This window comes from Mauremys reevesii, linkage group 1 (genome assembly GCF_016161935.1).
Source record: "Mauremys reevesii isolate NIE-2019 linkage group 1, ASM1616193v1, whole genome shotgun sequence".
NCBI classification, from domain to species: domain Eukaryota; kingdom Metazoa; phylum Chordata; order Testudines; family Geoemydidae; genus Mauremys; species Mauremys reevesii.
The window spans coordinates 296,843,771-296,863,173 of NC_052623.1; positions in this window are offsets into that span (position 1 = coordinate 296,843,771).

The window sequence follows — 19,403 nt, forward strand, 5'->3', positions numbered from 1 at the left end:
CTTGAGCTGCAATCAGCCCAGCTACTGCAACTGGGCTTTCCTGGGTAAATACACACATGTGACACAGGTGCATCTCTATGTGAAGATGAAGTTTATATTTATTTCATCAAATGAATTTATGCCCTTAGCTCAGTGGTTAGCTTGTATTGGTTTTATCATTTAAGATTTTTGCTTGTTTCATCATAGCAGTACTTTGTGCCAATTAATGTCTGTTACAAAACATCAGTACATACAATAATTGCAACTAAAGCCCCTTCATTTAGTAACAGTACAATAAAACAACCATATCTGGTGTGTGTAAGCAGGCCCCAGAACCTCTAAAACACCACAGACATTTCTTTCTCCTTTTAAACAAATACCCCTTTAAACTCAACACAGAGGGCTCTCACAGCAGTCCTTTATCTATTAGGAACAAAACTGTTTTGCACAGCATAATTACTGCCATAATTGCATTTAAATGAAATGCACTTTTGCTGATTAATTTGCATGCTGTTGAAACAAGGGGGGGAGGGTAAACAAACACTTTTAACAGGGTTTTTATTTTGGAGTGTAATCATCATTAGTCATCTAAACTATGGTGGTCAACGTGCATAATAGCCAGACAGCTTTCTTGTTTTAATGCAAAAGTAAATAAAATAATGAAAATTAATTTATGCACCAGATCCTCTCTGAAGAAAGTGCAATATGTGATCTGAATTTTTTTAAAGCTTTCCTCAAGTGTCTAGTAGATTAAAAAAAAAAAGAAAAACAAAAAATCTGCATTCGAACAGCCCCTTCCCACATTTAAACTGCTATTCCTATGGGCCTGCTACTAAATATAGATCCTGGTCTTCAGATTGACAGGAGAGTTCCTGCTGTGTGGGCCAGGCTTCTAATCTTTGCTTCACACACTCCTAATATGGTAGAGACTCACAGCCAATCAGGCGTTTGACAAGGCTTCCAGTGGGTAAATTAGGTTTGCAGCACTGTACCTCCCCCACTGCCACCCTCAAATTAACCACTTTGCAGGAAACAGAACAGCAGCAGCCATACAGAGGCTCTGGCTTAGCCTTTCGTTGTCTTGGCACCACAGCCTCTGGTCTGTCTGTGCCGCTGATTGATTTCTCACTTGTGTGCAGAACTGTGAAATGGGGGGTGACACAAAACAGTACATTTTTTTACAGTAGCAAACAAGGTTGCAGATTTATCTGGCTATCGGGAGAAGAGCAGAAATGCTGACAAAGGGTGTCAGGCATGAGTTGTTTTCAGGCTCACTGGACCAGATAGCTAAAAGCAAGAGGAGAGCCTCTTTAGGCATTGCCTCCCTTCCCCCTCACCCCCCGCCTTCCCATTTTTCTGACTGAGACACAAGTTAGTAAGTGGCTATTTCAGAGAGAGCAGCAGTTATTTTATCTGTGTCTGTTTGCCTTTTTTGAATCACTTGTTTTAAAGCCTCTCCTACTTTACTGTATTTTATCCAGCTGGAGTCCATGAAGTCAACAATCCAGTAAATAGGAAATCGCTGTAGGCAAGGCTCTATGCGGAACCTTCTTAGGGGGAAATTCACCTTTGTGCAGGGAGCCAGCGGGGCCTGTGCACGGCTTAGGTCTCACCTAAAAGGTTAAATAAAATGTAAATGCTGCATTGGCCTTTTGCTCTCCCTCTCTGAATTCCACCCACATTTGTCCTCCCCCCACTCCAGTGAATATCTTCACCATAAACCCAGCCCTATAAGATCCCAAGCAGCTCCCTTTGACACCCTGCAGGATCAGGCCCTAGAAGTGGACATTCAGTATAACTGACCCTGCAGGATGCTCATGCAATACACTGTTTGGTATTTTCAGTCCAAATTCACATAGCTAACCGGGGTCACAGAGCTGGGACTCTAGAACCCAAATATCCCAACTCATAGTCTCATGCCCTATCTGCTAAATGAAGCTACTTCCCTTAAAGGAGATTTTTGGTGCTTTCTGGGGAACCTATTTGAATAATGTTCCTTGCAACTTTAAAGTACATAATTTATTTAAGATTCAGGTGGACATTTGCACGCTTGAGTTTTTATCTTAATGGGCATGTAAGCTCCTTTAACCCCATTAGGTCAAAGCAGACAAACATCCTGCAGGGATTTCTTGCAATATATTAGGGCTCAAATGAAGCCTGTGGCCAGGGCCGATGCAAGGATGTTTCGCGCTCTAGGCGAAACTTCCACCTTGCGCCCTCCCCCCCCCCGCCCTGAGGCTCCCCCCACCACAGCAGCTCCCCTCCCGCCCTGAGGCACCCCCCTTGCGGCAGCTCCCCGCTCCCCACCCCCACCCTCTGCCCTGAGGCACCCCCCCCGCCCCAGCTCACCCCTGCTCCGCGCACAATCATGAGCACGCTGTCGCTGCTTCACTTCTCCCGTCTCCCAGGCTTGCGGCACCTAAGCTGATTGGCACCACAAGCCTGGGAGGCGGAAGAAGTGAAGCAGCTCACCCCTGCCCTGCCTCCTCCCCAAGCACGCTGTGGCTGCTTCACTTCTCTCGCCTCCCAGGCTTGTGGTGCCAATCAGCTTAGGCGCCGCAAGCCTGGGAGGTGGGAGAAGTGAAGCAGCCATGGCGTGCTTGGGGAGGAGGCAGGGCAGGGGTGAGCTGGGGCAGGGAGTTCCCCTGCGTGCCGCCCCCCCCCCACTTGCTGCAGGCAGCCCTCCCCGCACTCCCCTGCCCAGCTCCCTCTGCCTAAATGCTAGTGGCGACCAGGGCAGCCGAAGATCTGGCCGCCGCAGTCACTGCCGAAGAAAATGGCGCCCCCCAAATGCCAGTGCCCTAGGCGACCGCCTAGGTCGCCTAAATGGTTGCACCGGCCCTGCCTGTGGCAGAGTTTTCATAGTTTCTTTTTATTTCATTTCAGCTACCAGTGATGCACAAGATTAGATGAAACTGGTAATAAATGTAAATTTCCTGTTGCTGAAGCTCGGCCAACAGTGGTTGCCCTATTGAAGCATGGAAAACCCCCAGAGGACGCAGCCAGCTACTGCCCCATCTCAACCATCAGCAAGCTCGTGGAACAGGTGCTGCTCCACAAGCTGTCTGATAGTATTGAAGACAGCCTCCCAGTTGAGCGAAGAGGAACTGCTGTGACCAAGTAGCTCCACTTATCAGCCCCGTTGAGGCAGGATTCCAATGTAAGTTAAAGACAGGAATTGCCCTGGTTGATCTGTCCTCAGCATGGGACACTGTCTGGAGACAGGGCCTCCTCCTCAAGGTCCTCCTACTGGCAAATGATCCGACACTTGATGGTTATGCCTGGGGATCACCACTTTAAGGTACACCTTAATGGCCAGATCAGTAGACCAAGAACTCTTAACTCAGGCATCCCTTAGGGCTCTGTCCTGGCCCAATATTTTTTAATCTATACAACGTGGATATACCAGCGACAGAGTCAAGGAAATTCATGTATGCAGATGATAATGCCCTAGCTGTTCAGCATACAAGTCTCCATACCATCAGCGGCAACCTAACCTGAGATCTTAGCACAATGGCTGATTATTTCCAGTACTGGAAACTTGGGCCTAATCCAAAAAAAAAACCCCAAAAAAAACCCTGGTAACTGCTTTCTATCTGAACAATAAAATGGCTAATACCAAACTTGATGTGCAGTTCTGCGGTGAGAGCATCAGCCATGAAGCTAATCCAAAGTATCTTGGCATTACACTGGACTGGAGTATGACCTTTCGACAAAACCTCGAGAACACCTGCAATAAGGTCAGGTCTCGTGTCGTGCTTATCAGAAAATTGGCTGGAACATCATGGGGCTCCAGTCCACAGACCTTACAAACCACAACAATTGCCTCGGTATATTCTGCAGCTGAATTTTGTGCACCAGTGTGGTCTCATAGCAGTCACACTAAACTCCTTGACACTCAACTCAATAATGCTATGCGCATAGTGTCGGGGATGCTCAAATCTACTCCAGTTGACTGGCTCCCGGTCCTACCACACATCCAGCCTCCACAGATTAGAAGAGCTGCTCAGACATCTTGTTTCCTTAACCATGTGTAGTGATGAGGACTCACCCCTGTGGTGCCTCCGGCTGGTTGTCTCTGGGAATTTGGAGATACTAAAATGAAGCAAATTGAACGGAGGAGATAAATGGGACCCAGAAGTAGATGGAAAGCCAGTGCAGTTGACTGATCACAGGTGTAATATTGCTGGCCTACTCTGCTAATCAATCAAGCTCTCAAATTATCTATTTTATATTAGACTAAGCTTCCCATTGCTCATTAATGGTAGCTCCAAAACCAGCATGTTGCAATCTAACCTGAAGGTAACAAAATTATGAAAGACTAGCACCAAATCAGCATCCTCAAGGGAAGATTGTAACCTGTTATGTAAATACAGATGAAAATAAATGGTGAGAGCCACTGCTGTCCTGAGAATTCAAGAGCAGACAGGAGGCCAATAATCCTCTGGAATTGCAAAACTTTGGCAAGAGTGAACATACTCAATAGATGGAGCAGTCACAACCATTAACCATTCCTGGAATTGTTTCTCCTTGCCAGCATTCTCATACCTCCTCATTCTCTTGCCCAATTATCTGCCAGCTGATTCTCATCCAGGTTTCTATACTGGCCAGGTTCAAGGAAAGAAAGGAAATTACACCATCTGGATTTGATGGAAAGAGATGTAGAGCTGAAGGTCACCAGCATACTGATGGCACTGCAGTCCAAATCACAGCACAATCCTTCCCAGCAGTGAAGTGAACACTGAATGTGAGTGGTGACAGAAAGGAGTCTGGTGTGAGCCACCTCTGAGTTCTCTGAAAAAGGAAGGAATAGAGCCACTGAAAAACAAACCATCAAGTCTTGCCAGAGCCTGTAAGCAAGTCAGCGATCCACCATCTCAAAGCCAGATGCCAGAGCAATTAGCAGACTCTTGATCTTAGTCCATCATCAGGAGAAGGATCATAAGGACCAAGGATACCAAATTAATTTCCATACCACACCCAGGTCTGAAGCACAATCCCACAAAGCCAAAAGAACCCAGGTGGTGACCCTTGAGCTACCCTGCTATGCCTCAATAATCTTCCCCAAACAGGGAAAGCTGGAGACAAGGCAATAATTGGACACATCAGTTGTGACCACATCAAGTGGCTTATTAGGCAAAGGCTTAGCCACTGCTTATTTACTTAGTCTGTAAACATTTACAACTCTTCTCAATAATAGACGTCAGACCACACTACTGGCTTTGACCGACTATAGGGGACATGCTTCCATCTTGTAGGCATAGCTCACCACTCCCACCCAGTGAACCTGGGTCCTCTGTATAGGAAATCATTAAAACTTTTGGTATTGCTTTACATTTCATTTTTTAAAAGTGAAGTGTACGAAGTGCCCTGCACCTCTTTTTCAGGAAGCTATATAAGTGTGTTGTATGCAACTGCACATCAGACCCTAGACTGCTGTATCTTTATGTACTTGCTGGCTCTTCTGTCAGAACTGGGATGTCCCTGAAAATTAAGGTGATTCATCTGAATTGAATCTATACTGGCAGTTTTAAAAATCACTAATTTACCCTGCATCATAAAAGCATTTTTAACGCAGGCACACTATTATGCTTTGTAATATACAGCACTGTTTTTTTTATGGACATTCTGGCTTCACTCCTAGAAACTGTATGATTTCTAATATTAGATGAATGATTAATTTGGCCCATTGAGTATTTTTCTCTCTTAAATCTTTCAGTGGGTCTGGGTAATATATTTTAAATCAAGAAGATTTATACCTACAGTTACATATTAGTATACGATGTATACAATATTGGCCAAGTATGGATGTTCTAAGTGTATTTGCAAGAAAGAGTTAGACCCTGATAAATAATTGTTAATTGGTCATATATTTTCAGTGATTACTGGGATGAGGTGAACCAGTTCAGATAAAATAAGAACTAAACTCATTTTAGCCATTCCATGAAGGAAAAATTCAAACAAACAAACAAACACACTACTCCCGAAGGTATTTTGTCATTTCCAGTTTGTCCAAAGTCAGAGATTACTGGGAATCTAGTGCTGGCCCTGTGTCATGTGGCAAAAATATAGCCCCACAGGTCCCTTCATGCTTAGGGGCTTGCTCCATCAGCACCAGGGCTCAGTAGACACCTATGATCCTCTGCTTCTTGGCCATTCCCTGAGAGATGGATGGGGGAGCTCCTCCTTCTCTAGCTCCACAGGACCAAGCACCCAGTCTAAATCCCCTACCAGCCACCAACCCCCTCCACTCCTGGCTCTCCAGCTGGCAAACACTTCTCCAACTCCCCCAAATGCAATGTGTGTTGCAGAAGTTTGCGTCGGAAAGGTGCAAAAACACTGAGCCGCCAGCAGCTGCCAGGTTAAGCCTGGATGCAGGATGAGCCCACTAAGTGTCACATGGCTTTCACCTTAAAATATTCATTGGTTTACTTGAAATTCAGCCCAGGCTCACTGAGAAGTTTAGCCAGGTGGTGTCTTTGTACATCTCTAGTTCTAGAGGTAAACTGAGGAACCAAACTTTACTCTTAATTCTGATTTTCTTGGAGGCATGGCGGTTTAGTCTCAATGAAATCTTTTCTATTATTTTAATACATGATAAAATGGCACACATGTTTTCAGACTGTATTACCTAGGTTTACAACAAACCCAGTGCATGGAGTGACACACATTCTTACATATTGCCTTTAGATCTAATATCTCTCCTATCTCAAGGTGCGTCTTCACTGCGGGGTTAACGTGAAAGCTCAGTACTCAGGTGTGAGCACCCAGGTTAGCCTCACCCAAGTGGGGAGCGACCACACAGCAAAGCCATGCTGGAGTGTGTCCTCTCAACTGCATCCAGACTGGGGCTACACTTACTTGTGTGTGTTGCTAGGACTTGTAGGGGCCAATCCTGTGGTTCTTAGGATTGCAGTAAGTTGAGCTGCTTTGTGGGTATGTCTACACTTGGAACTGGGGCTGTGATTCCCAGCTTGAGGAGACATATTCACGCTAGCTCTCATCGAGCTAAAACGCTAAAAATAGAGTGTAGCTATGGCAGCATGAGCTGCAGGACAGGGTAGCTACCCTAAGTACATACCAGGGGTCTCTGAAAGGCATGTGCTCAGGGCAGCTTGCTCATCCCGCCACTGGGAACTGAGTTGAGGCACCTTTAAAAACCTGGCAATAGGGGCTATTCAAATTTTATCTGCAGCCTGACCACTCATCTGATTTCAGTAACATTTCTCACTTTTCTTTTCAAAGGTGGGTGCAGGCCCTGGGATGGCACACACCATTCCTCTAGATTCATCAGTGTGTTTACAATGTGTCCCAAGATGACATGATGGGGCCACTAGTTTGGGGCTGAGACACCTTGGGACTGATTCCAGAGTGCCAAGACCTGCAGTTGAGCCACCCCAACTTAATGGGCAGTTTTGAAACTTTGGGCCTGAATTCTTTTGAGTTCAGCTGCTACTTCAGCCTGTGGCTGGTCTGGGTGTTACACTACCAAGACTATTAATTTTAAATAACTAACCTCTTCCCGTCCCATCTTCTTTTGTTGCTAGCGTAATCTGGCATCAAAACACCTAGCTCTCAGGCAGCTAATCAGAGATGTCAATTCTCACTCCTGTCTTACAGTCAAAAAGTCAGGCAAACACCTTGCACATCCTCGATGGAATCCCTCAGCAACACTGATAGGCCCCATCTTTCAAATTAATACTATTGCTGTTTTGGAACAGAAGAGTTGGCATGGAAAGCCAAAGTTGGGAACCTAAAATGAGGGTTAGATTCCGCAGCTGCCGAAGAAACTCATTTCACCTTAAAAGAGTTTAGTTTCCTTTTCCACTGTATCACCCTCCAAATATAGTCTTACATTTCTTAAATTTCAAGGTTAAATATATATTTTTTTAGCAAATTGAGCAATTTTACTGACTATAGGAAACGCAGATGCTGCCAGCCAGCTGGAGCATTTTTATTAACAAAAACTGAACCTAGCCAGATGCCTAATTTATAACCTCAAGGCTGCAACAAAAGTCTATTCAATTTGGAGATTAAAATGCACATAGAAATCCAGAGGTAACTCTAGACACTTGTAACATTAATTTCTTTTGAAGGGGAATGGTTAATTAAGGATGACCCCAGATAATTGTGACTGCTACTGTCTTAGATATAGCTGAGTCAAGGGCATTCATTCAAATAAACTTGGATAACAAAAGGTAAGTTAAAGTGAAAAATGATTAATTTCGTTCACAGATATGTTACATGGTCGTTGCAGTTAAGTTTTATCCCTACGGAAATGGGGCTTTTTCATCTCATTACTTCCTTGGGGATAAATGTTTTCCTGCAGTTAAAGCTTCAGATTTGAGATCTACCATTGTATGTTCACATGTCTAGAGAAATACAATGTATTTAATGGTGATGCACAGTCAAGAGGCTAGACTGACAGGCACATAGTCTTATAGTTGATCACTGTAATTTCAGGCTTCAGAAACCATGTACACTATTGTTCAAATGGTTATATTAAAAATAGAGGGTACAGGAAAGGAGCCTGTGTACATGTGTCTGGTGCTGTTATCACCGAGGTGGTGCGATTACAGAGAAGACACTGAAGACTGGTAATTTACAGGTAATTCAGCTGAAGTGGCAGCCGTAACAGCTCTGTTCTGGTCATTCCTTTCTTTGTTCCATTGCATTGTATTCCAAACATTGTATCCCTTCCCACCACTAAATACATGATGGGATCATTAAATCATCATTACATGGGATGAATAGTTATTTCTTTACCTTTTGTGACGGGGCAGGGCAGCCCCGCACTGGTACAGCAGGGGTTAACCCTTCTTTACTAGCAGAGGAAGCCACGCCCAGGAAGTTCTGCTGGGCATGCTCCAACTGGCAGACCAGTATAAAAGCCTGCAGGTCTGCTCAGTCTGGGCTGGCCACCGGGGGAGAAGGACGCAGACCGTCAGCCTCTGCAGAGGGAGAGCCCAGGAGCTCGGACCGGGGCGCCAGCCGAGCCGGGGCTGACCCGGAGGCCCTGGGGAGGGACGCCGGCAGTGACGGACCTACGGGGGAGCCGCTCCCACAACGCAGACGTCCGGCCAGGCAGGGTAGGAAGTGACCCAGGGGCATTGTAGAGACTGACAGCCTTAAAGCTGCAGTACCGCTCGGCGTGTTGCGGGCGGATCCCCGCCGAGCGGGAGGCAAGGAGAACTTGCCACAAACAGGGCCCTGGGTCGGGGCTCGGTGGAGAGGGAGGGCCCGAGTCCCCCTACCCCACCCCGTGATACCCCGCCCCGAAGGGGGCGCTTATGGACTCCGGCCGCTAGGCCGCGCTACCCCGCCCCGAAGGGGGCGCTTATGGACTCCGGCCGCTAGGCCGCGCTACCCCGCCCGAAGGGGCGCTTATGAACTCCGCCGCTAGGTCGCGCTACCGCCCGAAGGCGCTTATGGACTCCGGCCGCTAGGCCGCGCTACCCCGCCCCGAAGGGGGGTGTACGGACTCCGGCCGCTAGGCAGCGCTACCCCGCCCCGACGGGGTGGGTACGGCCTCCGGCCGCTAGGCCGCGCTACCCCGCCCGAAGGGTGTGTACGACTCGGCCGCTAGGCCGCTACCCGCCCGAAGGGTGTGTACGGACTCCGGCCGCTAGGCCGCGCTACCCCGCCCCGAAGGGGTGTGTATGGACTCCGGCCGCTAGGCCGCGCTACCCCGCCCCGAAGGGGTGTGTATGGACTCCGGCCGCTAGGCCGCGCTACCCCGCCCCGAAGGGGGCGCTTGCGGACTCCGGCCGCTAGGCCGTGCTACTCCACCCCGGAGGGGGTGTCCATAGACTCTGGCCGCTAGGCCGTAGTATGCCGGCTACCAGGGGCAGACCGAAGGACAAGCGAGTGGTGCAGCGCTAGGCCCCAACCCACCCCTGCCACGAGGGGGCGCTGGGGCACCTGGCCCATCACAATTGGCATCTGACCAGGGACTTGAACGGGCCTGAGATAAGGCCGCAGGGCCCAAGATGGACCCCGAAAAACTTTTGTAGTGGCTGCTGGAGAATCAGCAGCAGCAGATGGCACAACAGCAGCAGCAGCAAGCGCAGCTGCTCCAGCAGCTGGCGGCCCAACAGCAGGCACAAGCCGCCCAGCGACAGGAACAGCAGCAGCAGTTGGTCCGGGAACTGACTGCCCAGCAACAGACGAACCAGGAGCGGCTGGTTCAACAGATGGCGGCGCTAATCGGACCGGCACCGGGTACGCCTCTAGGGGCCGTCGGGGGCAACCCCGACAAGGGTCTCGGGAGATTACCCGTGCGCCTAACTAAGATGGGGCCGGGGGCTGATCCCGAGGCCTTCCTCGTGACCTTTGAAAGGGTCGCGACCACCATGCAGTGGCCCCTCGCTCATTGGGCCACGATACTGGCACCCTACCTGACGGGCCCAGCCCAAGCGGCGTACCGGAACTTGGGCTCCCAGGATGCACTGGACTACCCGAAGGTTAAGGCCGCCATCTTAGACGAAGTTGGCGTCAGCCCTGAGACCTACCGCCAGCGACTCCACCGGGAACGATACACGCCCGGGGCCCGGCCACGGGCCGTGGCCCAGCGAATCCGGGACCTCTGTTGGCGGTGGCTGGAACCGGAAGGGCGGACGGGCGCTCAGGTGGCTGAGATGGTAGCCTTAGAACAGTTCCTTCAAGCCCTGCCCCCGGGAGGGAAGGAATGGGTACAGCGACACCGCCCCAAGACCCTCGCGGACACGATTTCCCTGATGGAGGACTACCAGGCGGCAGATGGGGACGTGAAGGCCAACCCCAGGGGGGGTGAGCCCAGTAGACGGAGCCCAGGACAGGCCCAGGGCCCACGTAAAGGGGACGGGGGGGACCCTCGGCGGCTTCCCCAGCCCCCCGAAATACCAGTAACCCGGGGCCCTAGGGCGACACCCCGGGACGATATCCCACGACGCTCGGAGGAGGCCCCCGCAAGGCCTGGCAGCCCCCGCCACAACCCCACCGAAGAAGGGAGACGGGACCGCTGCTACGAGTGCGGTCAGGTAGGGCACTTCAGGAGGGAGTGCCCGTACATGGATTGCAATTATGGGCAAGTGTTGACGGCGGGTCACCGGGCCCGGGCTTGGGAGCCGGGGAAAATTGTTCTGCCGGTGAAGGTGGATGGGACGTCTGCCTGGGCCTTAGTGGACTCCGGGTGTAGCCAGACGGTTATTCGGGAGGGGCTGATCAAGCCCACCGGCCCTGCCGGGGCCCCCATCCAGCTACAGTGCATCCATGGGGATGTGAAGCCTTACCCCACTGTCTGGGTACAGCTGGAGGCGGCCCAACACCGGGCGCGGTGTCTAGTGGGGGTGGCTCCCAAATTGGCGTACCCCGTGGTCCTAGGGCGTGACTGGCCGGGCTTCACAAGCCTCTTGAGGGAAGGGGCTACGCCGCCAGGGAGGAGAACTGGGGAACGGGCTAGACGGCTGGGATTTCTAGGCCAGCCAACGGCAGAGGACCCCCTAGAGGGACCCTCGGGGAGCTCCGGGAGAGGGGTAAGGAGCCAAGTCCCTACCGAAGCGCCGGCAACAGAGGGCCCGGGCTGGCTAGATGTGGACACCGACTTCCTCGAGGAGCAACGAGGGGATGCCACTCTCAGCCGGGCTTGGGAACAGGCGACTAGTCCACCAGGGGAGGACGACCCGCCCCACCGCCAGCCACAAGGGCCCCGATTTGAGATCCATCGGGACTTACTCTATCGGGTGGTGCCCGAACCACAGACAAAAGAAGAACTACGCCAGCTATTGGTCCCGCGGCGGTTCCGTCGGGACTTGCTCCGTCTGGCACACTCGGTGCCGTGGGCCGGACACCTAGGCAGAGAGAAGACGTTACAAAGGGTGGCCCAGAGGTTCTTTTGGCCGGGCATCCATGCAGAGGTACGAGACTATTGCGCCTCCTGCCCAGAATGCCAGAGAGCCGGCCCAAAAGGGGTACCAAGGGCCCCCCTCGTACCCTTGCCCGTGGTGGGGATGCCTTTTGACCGGATAGGCCTAGATCTCGTGGGACCCCTGGAAAAGAGCGGCACGGGTCATAAGTACATCATGGTGGTGGTCGATTATGCCACACGCTATCCCGAAGTGGTGCCACTGAGGTCCACCACGGCACCGGTCATTGCTAACGAACTATTACAAATCTTCGCTCGGGTAGGTATCCCGAGGGAGATATTAACGGATCAAGGGACGAACGTGACCTCTAGGTTGATGGCAGAGCTGTGCAGGCTGCTGAACATCCAGGCACTAAAGACCTCCGTCTACCACCCCAGACGGATGGCTTGGTCGAGCGATTCAACGGCACTTTGAAGGCCATGCTGAGGAAGTTTGTAGAAGACGACCCACGACACTGGGATAAACTACTCCCCGCACTCCTCTTCGCGGTGCGAGAGGTACCCCAGGCGTCTACGGGGTTCTCCCCCTTTGAACTCCTCTACGGGAGGAAGCCTAGGGGTATCCTCGATCTCCTAAGGGAAACCTGAGAAGAGCAGGAGACCCGTGTTAGGGGATCAGTGCAGTATATCCTCCATCTGCAGGAACGTCTCCGGGAGCTAGGGGCCTTGGCCCGCGAAAATCTGGTGAGAGCTCAGCAGACTCAGGAGGCTCAGTATAACAAGAGGGCCAAGGTACGAACTTTCGGGCCAGGGGATCGGGTCCTCTTGCTACTTCTTTCCTCAGAGTCCAAGCTGCTAGCCAAGTGGCAGGGCCCCTTTGAAGTGGTCAGGCGGATGGGGCCGGTCGATTATGAGGTACGGTTGTCCGGGCGGAGGAGGGATACCCAGATCTACCACGTGAACCTCCTTAAGGCCTGGAGGGACCGAGAGGGCCTGCTGATAGCCCCATACCCGCCAGAACCGGAATTGGGGCCGCTGGGGGGAGAGCCCGAGGCAGCCGGGACGGCGGACATAGGCCGCGAGCTTACCCCAACCCAGCGGGACCAGGTAGAACGACTGGTGGCGGCGTTCCCCGTGGTTTTGTCGACGTGACCCGGGCGAACCACGTTAGCAAACCACCACATCGCTACCATTCCAGGACACAAAGTGCGGGACACACACCGCCCGCTCCCCAGGAAGATGTGGGAGACAGTGAAGGAGGAGCTCGGGCTGATGTTAGCCTTAGGGGTGGTGGAAGAGTCGCGGAGTGAATGGAGGAGTCCCATAGTATTGGTCCCCAAGCCAGACGGAACAGTCAGGTTTTGCATCGACTTCCGCAAGGTAAATGCAATTTCACGGTTTGATGCCTATCCCATGCCCCGGGTGGACGAGCTGCTAGAGCGGCTAGGAAAAGCCGAGTTCATCTCCACCCTGGACTTGACGAAGGGATATTGGCAGATCCCGTTGACACCGGCCTCACGAGAAAAGACAGCATTTCCAACGCCGTTCGGACTCTACCAGTTTACGATGATGCCGTTCGGATTGCACGGGGCTGCGGCGACGTTCCAGCGACTCATGAACCAGGTGCTGAACACCCACAACGAATACGCCGCAGCGTACATCGATGACATTGTCATCTACAGTAGCACTTGGGAGGAACATCTACAACACCTGACTGAAGTTCTGCAGGCATTAGGCGAAGCCGGCCTCACCGCGAACCCGGCGAAATGTCACCTGGGCCAGAAGGAGGTGACTTACCTGGGCTACACGGTAGGTCGGGGTCAGATCCGTCCCCTCGTAGATAAGGTGGAAGCGTTGAGGACGTACCCCACGCCCACAACCAAGCGGCAAGTCCGACAGTTCTTGGGGCTGGCCGGGTACTATTGGCGGTTTGTGCCTAACTTCGCCACACTCGCGGCCCCACTAACGGAATTGACACGCAGTTCACAACCCCCGAAAGTACGTTGGACGGAGGGCTGCGAAAAGGCCTTTCGCGCCCTGAGAGAACAATTAGCCCGGGAACTGGTACTAGTCCAACCGGATTTTTCAAAGCCCTTTATCCTACAGACAGATGCCTCGGAGGTGGGACTGGGGGCCGTACTGTCACAGGAGGTAGGGGACGAAGAACACCCGGTCTTGTACCTCAGCCGCAAGCTGTTCCCCCGCAAAACCCGGTACTCCACCATAGAACGCAAGGCCTTGGCAGTAAAGTGGGCGGTTGAGGCACTAAGGTACTACCTATTGGGGAACCCCTTTTCCTTGGTGACTGATCACGCGCCCCTCCAATGGATTAATAGTATGAAGGAGACAAATAACCGGATCATGCGGTGGTACCTGTCCCTCCAACCCTACGCCTTCCGCGTGTCACATCGGCCAGGCAGGGCTCATGGGAACGCGGACTTCTTCTCCCGCATCGGGGAGGAGGAAGGGGAGGCGGGAGTCCAGGGTCGGCCGGCCTCGGCGGCTGTCTTAAGGGGGAGGGTGTGTGACGGGGCAGGGCAGCCCCGCACTGGTACAGCAGGGGTTAACCCTTCTTTACTAGCAGAGGAAGCCACGCCCAGGAAGTTCTGCTGGGCGTGCTCCAACTGGCAGACCAGTATAAAAGCCTGCAGGTCTGCTCAGTCTGGGCTGGCCACCGGGGGAGAAGGACGCAGACCGTCAGCCTCTGCAGAGGGAGAGCCCAGGAGCTCGGACCGGGGCGCCAGCCGAGCCGGGGCCGACCCGGAGGCCCCGGGGAGGGACGCCGGCAGTGACGGACCTACGGGGGAGCCGCTCCCACAACGCAGACGTCCGGCCAGGCAGGGTAGGAAGTGACCCAGGGGCATTGTAGAGACTGACAGCCTTAAAGCTGCAGTACCGCTCGGCGTGTTGCGGGCGGATCCCCGCCGAGCGGGAGGCAAGGAGAACTTGCCACAAACAGGGCCCTGGGTCGGGGCTCGGTGGAGAGGGAGGGCCCGAGTCCCCCTACCCCACCCCGTGATACCCCACCCCGAAGGGGGTGTGTAGGGACTCAGGCCGCTAGGCCGTGCTACCCCGCCCCGAAGGGGGGGTTTATGGACTCCGGCCACTAGGCCGCGCTACCCCGCCCCGAAGGGGGCGCTTATGGACTCCGGCCGCTAGGTGGCGCTACCCTGCCCCGAAGGGGGCGCTTATGGACTCCGGCCGCTAGGCCGTGCTACCTCGCCCCGAAGGGGGCGCTTGCGGACTCCGGCCGCTAGGCCGCGCTACCCCGCCCCGAGAGGGGGGCTACTCCACCCCGGAGGGGGTGTCCATAGACTCTGGCCGCTAGGCCGTAGTACGCCGGCTACCAGGGGCAGACTGAAGGACAAGCGAGTGGTGCAGCGCTAGGCCCCAATCCACCCCTGCCACGATGGGGCGCTGGGGCACCTGGCCCATCACACCTTTCATATTCTATCATTGGTTAGAGCGAAAAATCATCAAGAAGGGTTTGTTTGTTTGTTGTAAACTGAATCGAATGCTCCTGAAAGGAGTCACATGGTCATCCCTCTGTCCCCAGCACAGTTGAAGCACAGGCATTAGCAATGAAAGCATCTGCTATACTGCCTGCCACTGTACTTCAACTCAGTCACCAAGGGACCAGGTCTTGGAGTGAGTAAGTAATTAAATTTCATGCTCTTCATACTCCACCCTTCATACTTTTGCTGAGACTTCCAAAAAGGAGGTCAAGTAAATTGGGCTTAAAACATATTTAGTTTAAAATGTGAGTTATTTTACTATAGCAATCCTCCTCCTGCCCTCCTCCTCCCCACAAAAAGCCAAGTTAGGCATGCATCTAGTATAAAAAACATTAAGTTTCTTCCAGAAGAACAACAGATGGGCAAAAGAGTGAAAGTTCTCTCAGAAACTTTGAAGATCCACAGACAGATCTCGATTTAATAAAAACAAGAATTATAGCACTAAAGAATGCAGAATTGTATGTCCTCTGCCATTAGTATTCATTTTGAATAAGAGAGTGTGTTTCCCAGGTAACAGTACATACAGGGCTGTAGTTATTTTAAAAGATTAAAGGCCTTCTCTAAACACCCAATAAAGTCAATGGAAGGACTCACATTGACCTCAATAGGCTCTAGATCAGGATCTCAATTTCATCCAAATAGATTCTAAATCCAGTTTATATTTTCCCTTTGGGGAGAGGTAGATTCAGAAAGAATATGGATAACAGTTGCATGGTGGATATTAACTCCTATTACTTGTGTAGGAATTCAGTGTTCCTCAGAGAATTATTTTGTTTTCATCAATTAGCAGGTATGTAAGATTAGTCAGTTCTACCTGTTCTCCTAGCCTCCTGGTTTATGTAATCTGGATCAGCACCTTCACCATCGGAAAAGATAATGGTACCACCCCATAAGGGTTTGGAGTTGCGTACATATATGATTTAAGTTAAATCCCATTGAAAAATCATCCCCTTGCCGCTCTATGCAGATCTGAAGGGCTGCCCTCAGACACATTTTAACAAACAATACTTTTCTCTCAGTTGTTTAGCTTGGTTAGAATGATCAAGCTACCAAAAAGCAATGCTCCCAGCAGGACAGTAAGCCATTTGGTGAGATAACGTTTAAGACTTTCTAGAACCTAACATTCACAGAATAAAGAATACTCAACATTGGATGAAGTCCACTTAAAGTACTAGAACATGTGAGTCACTGTGAAGACCAATTTTTGAACCTGTGAGAGTGAATGAGACTACTCCATATTTAGTATGTTCAAAAACGAAATGTTTTTCCCCAGAGCAAATATGAGGCCCAGTCATACAAACGCTTAAACAACAAATCCCTTTTATCTCAGCAGGGTTACTTACATGATTAAGGACTGCTTATGTGAGTAAGGGTGTGTAGGAGAGGGCACCCATCAGTCTCAATAGACGACACTATGAATGGGCTAGGCAAAAACATCAGATTTTAGCAATGCTGTATCTCTATAGCCAGCTGTAATGATTTTTATCATGAGCCTCTTGATACTGGATGATTTTCTTTAAGTGATATGATTATGTAAGAATCTCAGCTTTCATTTTTAAAAAGGAGTTGTAATAATAGATCTTTTATAACTTTTCATCCACAGATAGTCAAAGTGCTTTATCACACATCACTCCCATTTTACAGTTGGGGATACTGAGGCCTGGGGCAGCAATATGACTTACCCATGGTCACTCGCCCAGTAGGCCAAGGCAGAGCTAAGAATAAGAACATAACATACAAATGAAAGCATAGCCATATTGGGTCAGACCAATGGTCCATCTAGCTCAGTATCCTGTCTTCCGATGGGGGCTAGGTGCCAGATGCTTCAGAGGCAATTATCAAGTGATCCATCCAATGTCATCCAGTCCCAGCATCTGGTAGTCAGAGGCTTAGGGACTCCCAGAGCATGAGGTTGCATCCCCAACAATTTTGGCTAATAGTCACTGATGGACTATTATCCAGTCATGGAATAAGAGGGAAGGTCCTCTCATGGATCAATAACTAGTTAAAAGATGGAAACAAAGGTTGATTACAGAATGGAATCAATGGAATTACAGTCCCTCCATAAACTTATCTAATTCTCTTTTGAAGCCAGTTATACTTTTGGTCTTCACACATTCCCCGGACAATGAGTTCCACAGGTTGACTGTGCATTATGTGAAGAAATACTTCCTTTTGTTTGTTTTAAACCTGCTACCTATTAATTTCATTGGGTGATCCCTGGTTCTTGTTTTATATGAAGGAGCAAATAACACTTCCTACTCACTTTCTCCACACCGTTCATGATTATATAGACCTCCTATTGTATCCCTCCTCAGTTGTCTCTTTTCCAAGATGAATAGTCCCAATCTTTTTAGTCTCTTCTCATATGGAAGCTGTTCCATACCCTTAATAATTTTTGTGGCATTTCTCTGTACCCTTTCCATTTCCAATATACCTTTTTTGAGATGGGGTGATTAGAACTGCATATAGTATTCAAGATATGGACATACCATGAATTTATATAGCAGCATTATAATATTTTCTGTCTTATTATCTATCCCTTTCCTAATGGCTCCTAACACTGTTAGCTTTTTAGACTACTGCTGCAGAAGTTTGAGCTGATTTTTTCAGAGAATTAACCACAATGACTCAAAGATCTCTTTCTTGAGTGGTAACAGCTACTTTAGAAATTGTTGTTTTGTATGTATACTTGGAATTATGTTTTTAATGGTCATTATTTTGCACTTATCGACACTGAATTTCATCTCCCAGTTCCAAGTTGCCTAGTCCCCCAGTTTTGTGAGATCCCTTTTTAACTCTTCACAGTCAGCTTTGGACTTAACTATCTTAATAATTTTGTATCATCAACAAACTTTGTCACCTCACTGTTTACCCCTTTTTTAGATCATTTATGAATATGTTGAACAGCACTGGTCCCAGTACCGATCCTTGAGGGACATCTCTATTTACCTCCCTCCATTCTGTAATCAACCTTTGTTTCCATCTTTTAACTAGTTACTGATCCATGAGAGGACCTTCCCTCTTATTCCATGACTGCTTAATTTGCTTAAGAGCATTTGGTGAGGGACCTTGTCAAAGGCTTTCTGAAAGTTCAAGTACATTATATCCACGGGATCACTCTTGTATATGTGGATGTTGACACCCTCAGAGAAGTCTAATAAATCGGTGTAAATGTAGAAACGTACCATTTTGTGTATTCAAGTTTGCTCCCCAAAAAACAAGGTAGTATGAATATTAGGTATCCATATCCAGTCCCAGTAATCACACATATAAAGTAGCTAATATTTTGCTGTCACCATATGCAAAAGTAGATAGCATTACCAGGGTGTCAGTACCAAAATGCCACCTAATGCATCTGCACAACTTTTAGCCAATCCCTCTTGTGCATAGATCACAAGGATGTAGACGGAAATATTACTTTAAGCAGATATTTATGAGAATAGACCCAAACTCGTCTAAAAGTACAATCGCCTCATATTTCAAAGGTCAGTACAACCCCATTATCATCTTTTTCACTGTTCATACTGTCTGCCAACTCTACAAAAACAAGCAAAAGCAAAATAAATTGGGATTATGTCAATGTGGTATCTGCGAGTGAAAAAAATCAGGTAATTTGTCAAAGACTGTCTCAGAAAATGACAGGAAGACTACAAAGGATATATTTTAGCCATGATGCATTTCCTAGGCTGTACTAGGATAAAGCTTAAATGAAGGTAAGTTCCAGTTAACCTATAAATAGAATTAAGGATACAAGTGGAATATAGGTGTCATAACTATAAAGGGAAGGGTAACAACCCTCCTGTATACAATATTATACAATCCCTCCTGGCCAAAGGCACCAAAATCCTTTTACCTATAAAGGGTTAAGAAGCTCACGTAACCTGGCTGACACCTGACCCAAAGGACCAATAAGCGGACAAGATACTTTCAAATCCTGGGGGGAGGAGGGAAGGCTTTTGTTTGTGCTCTTTGTTTTGGTGGTGTTCATTCTCGGGACTAAGAGGGACCAGACATCAATCCATGTTCTCCAAATCTTTCTGAACAAGTCTCTCATATTTCAAACT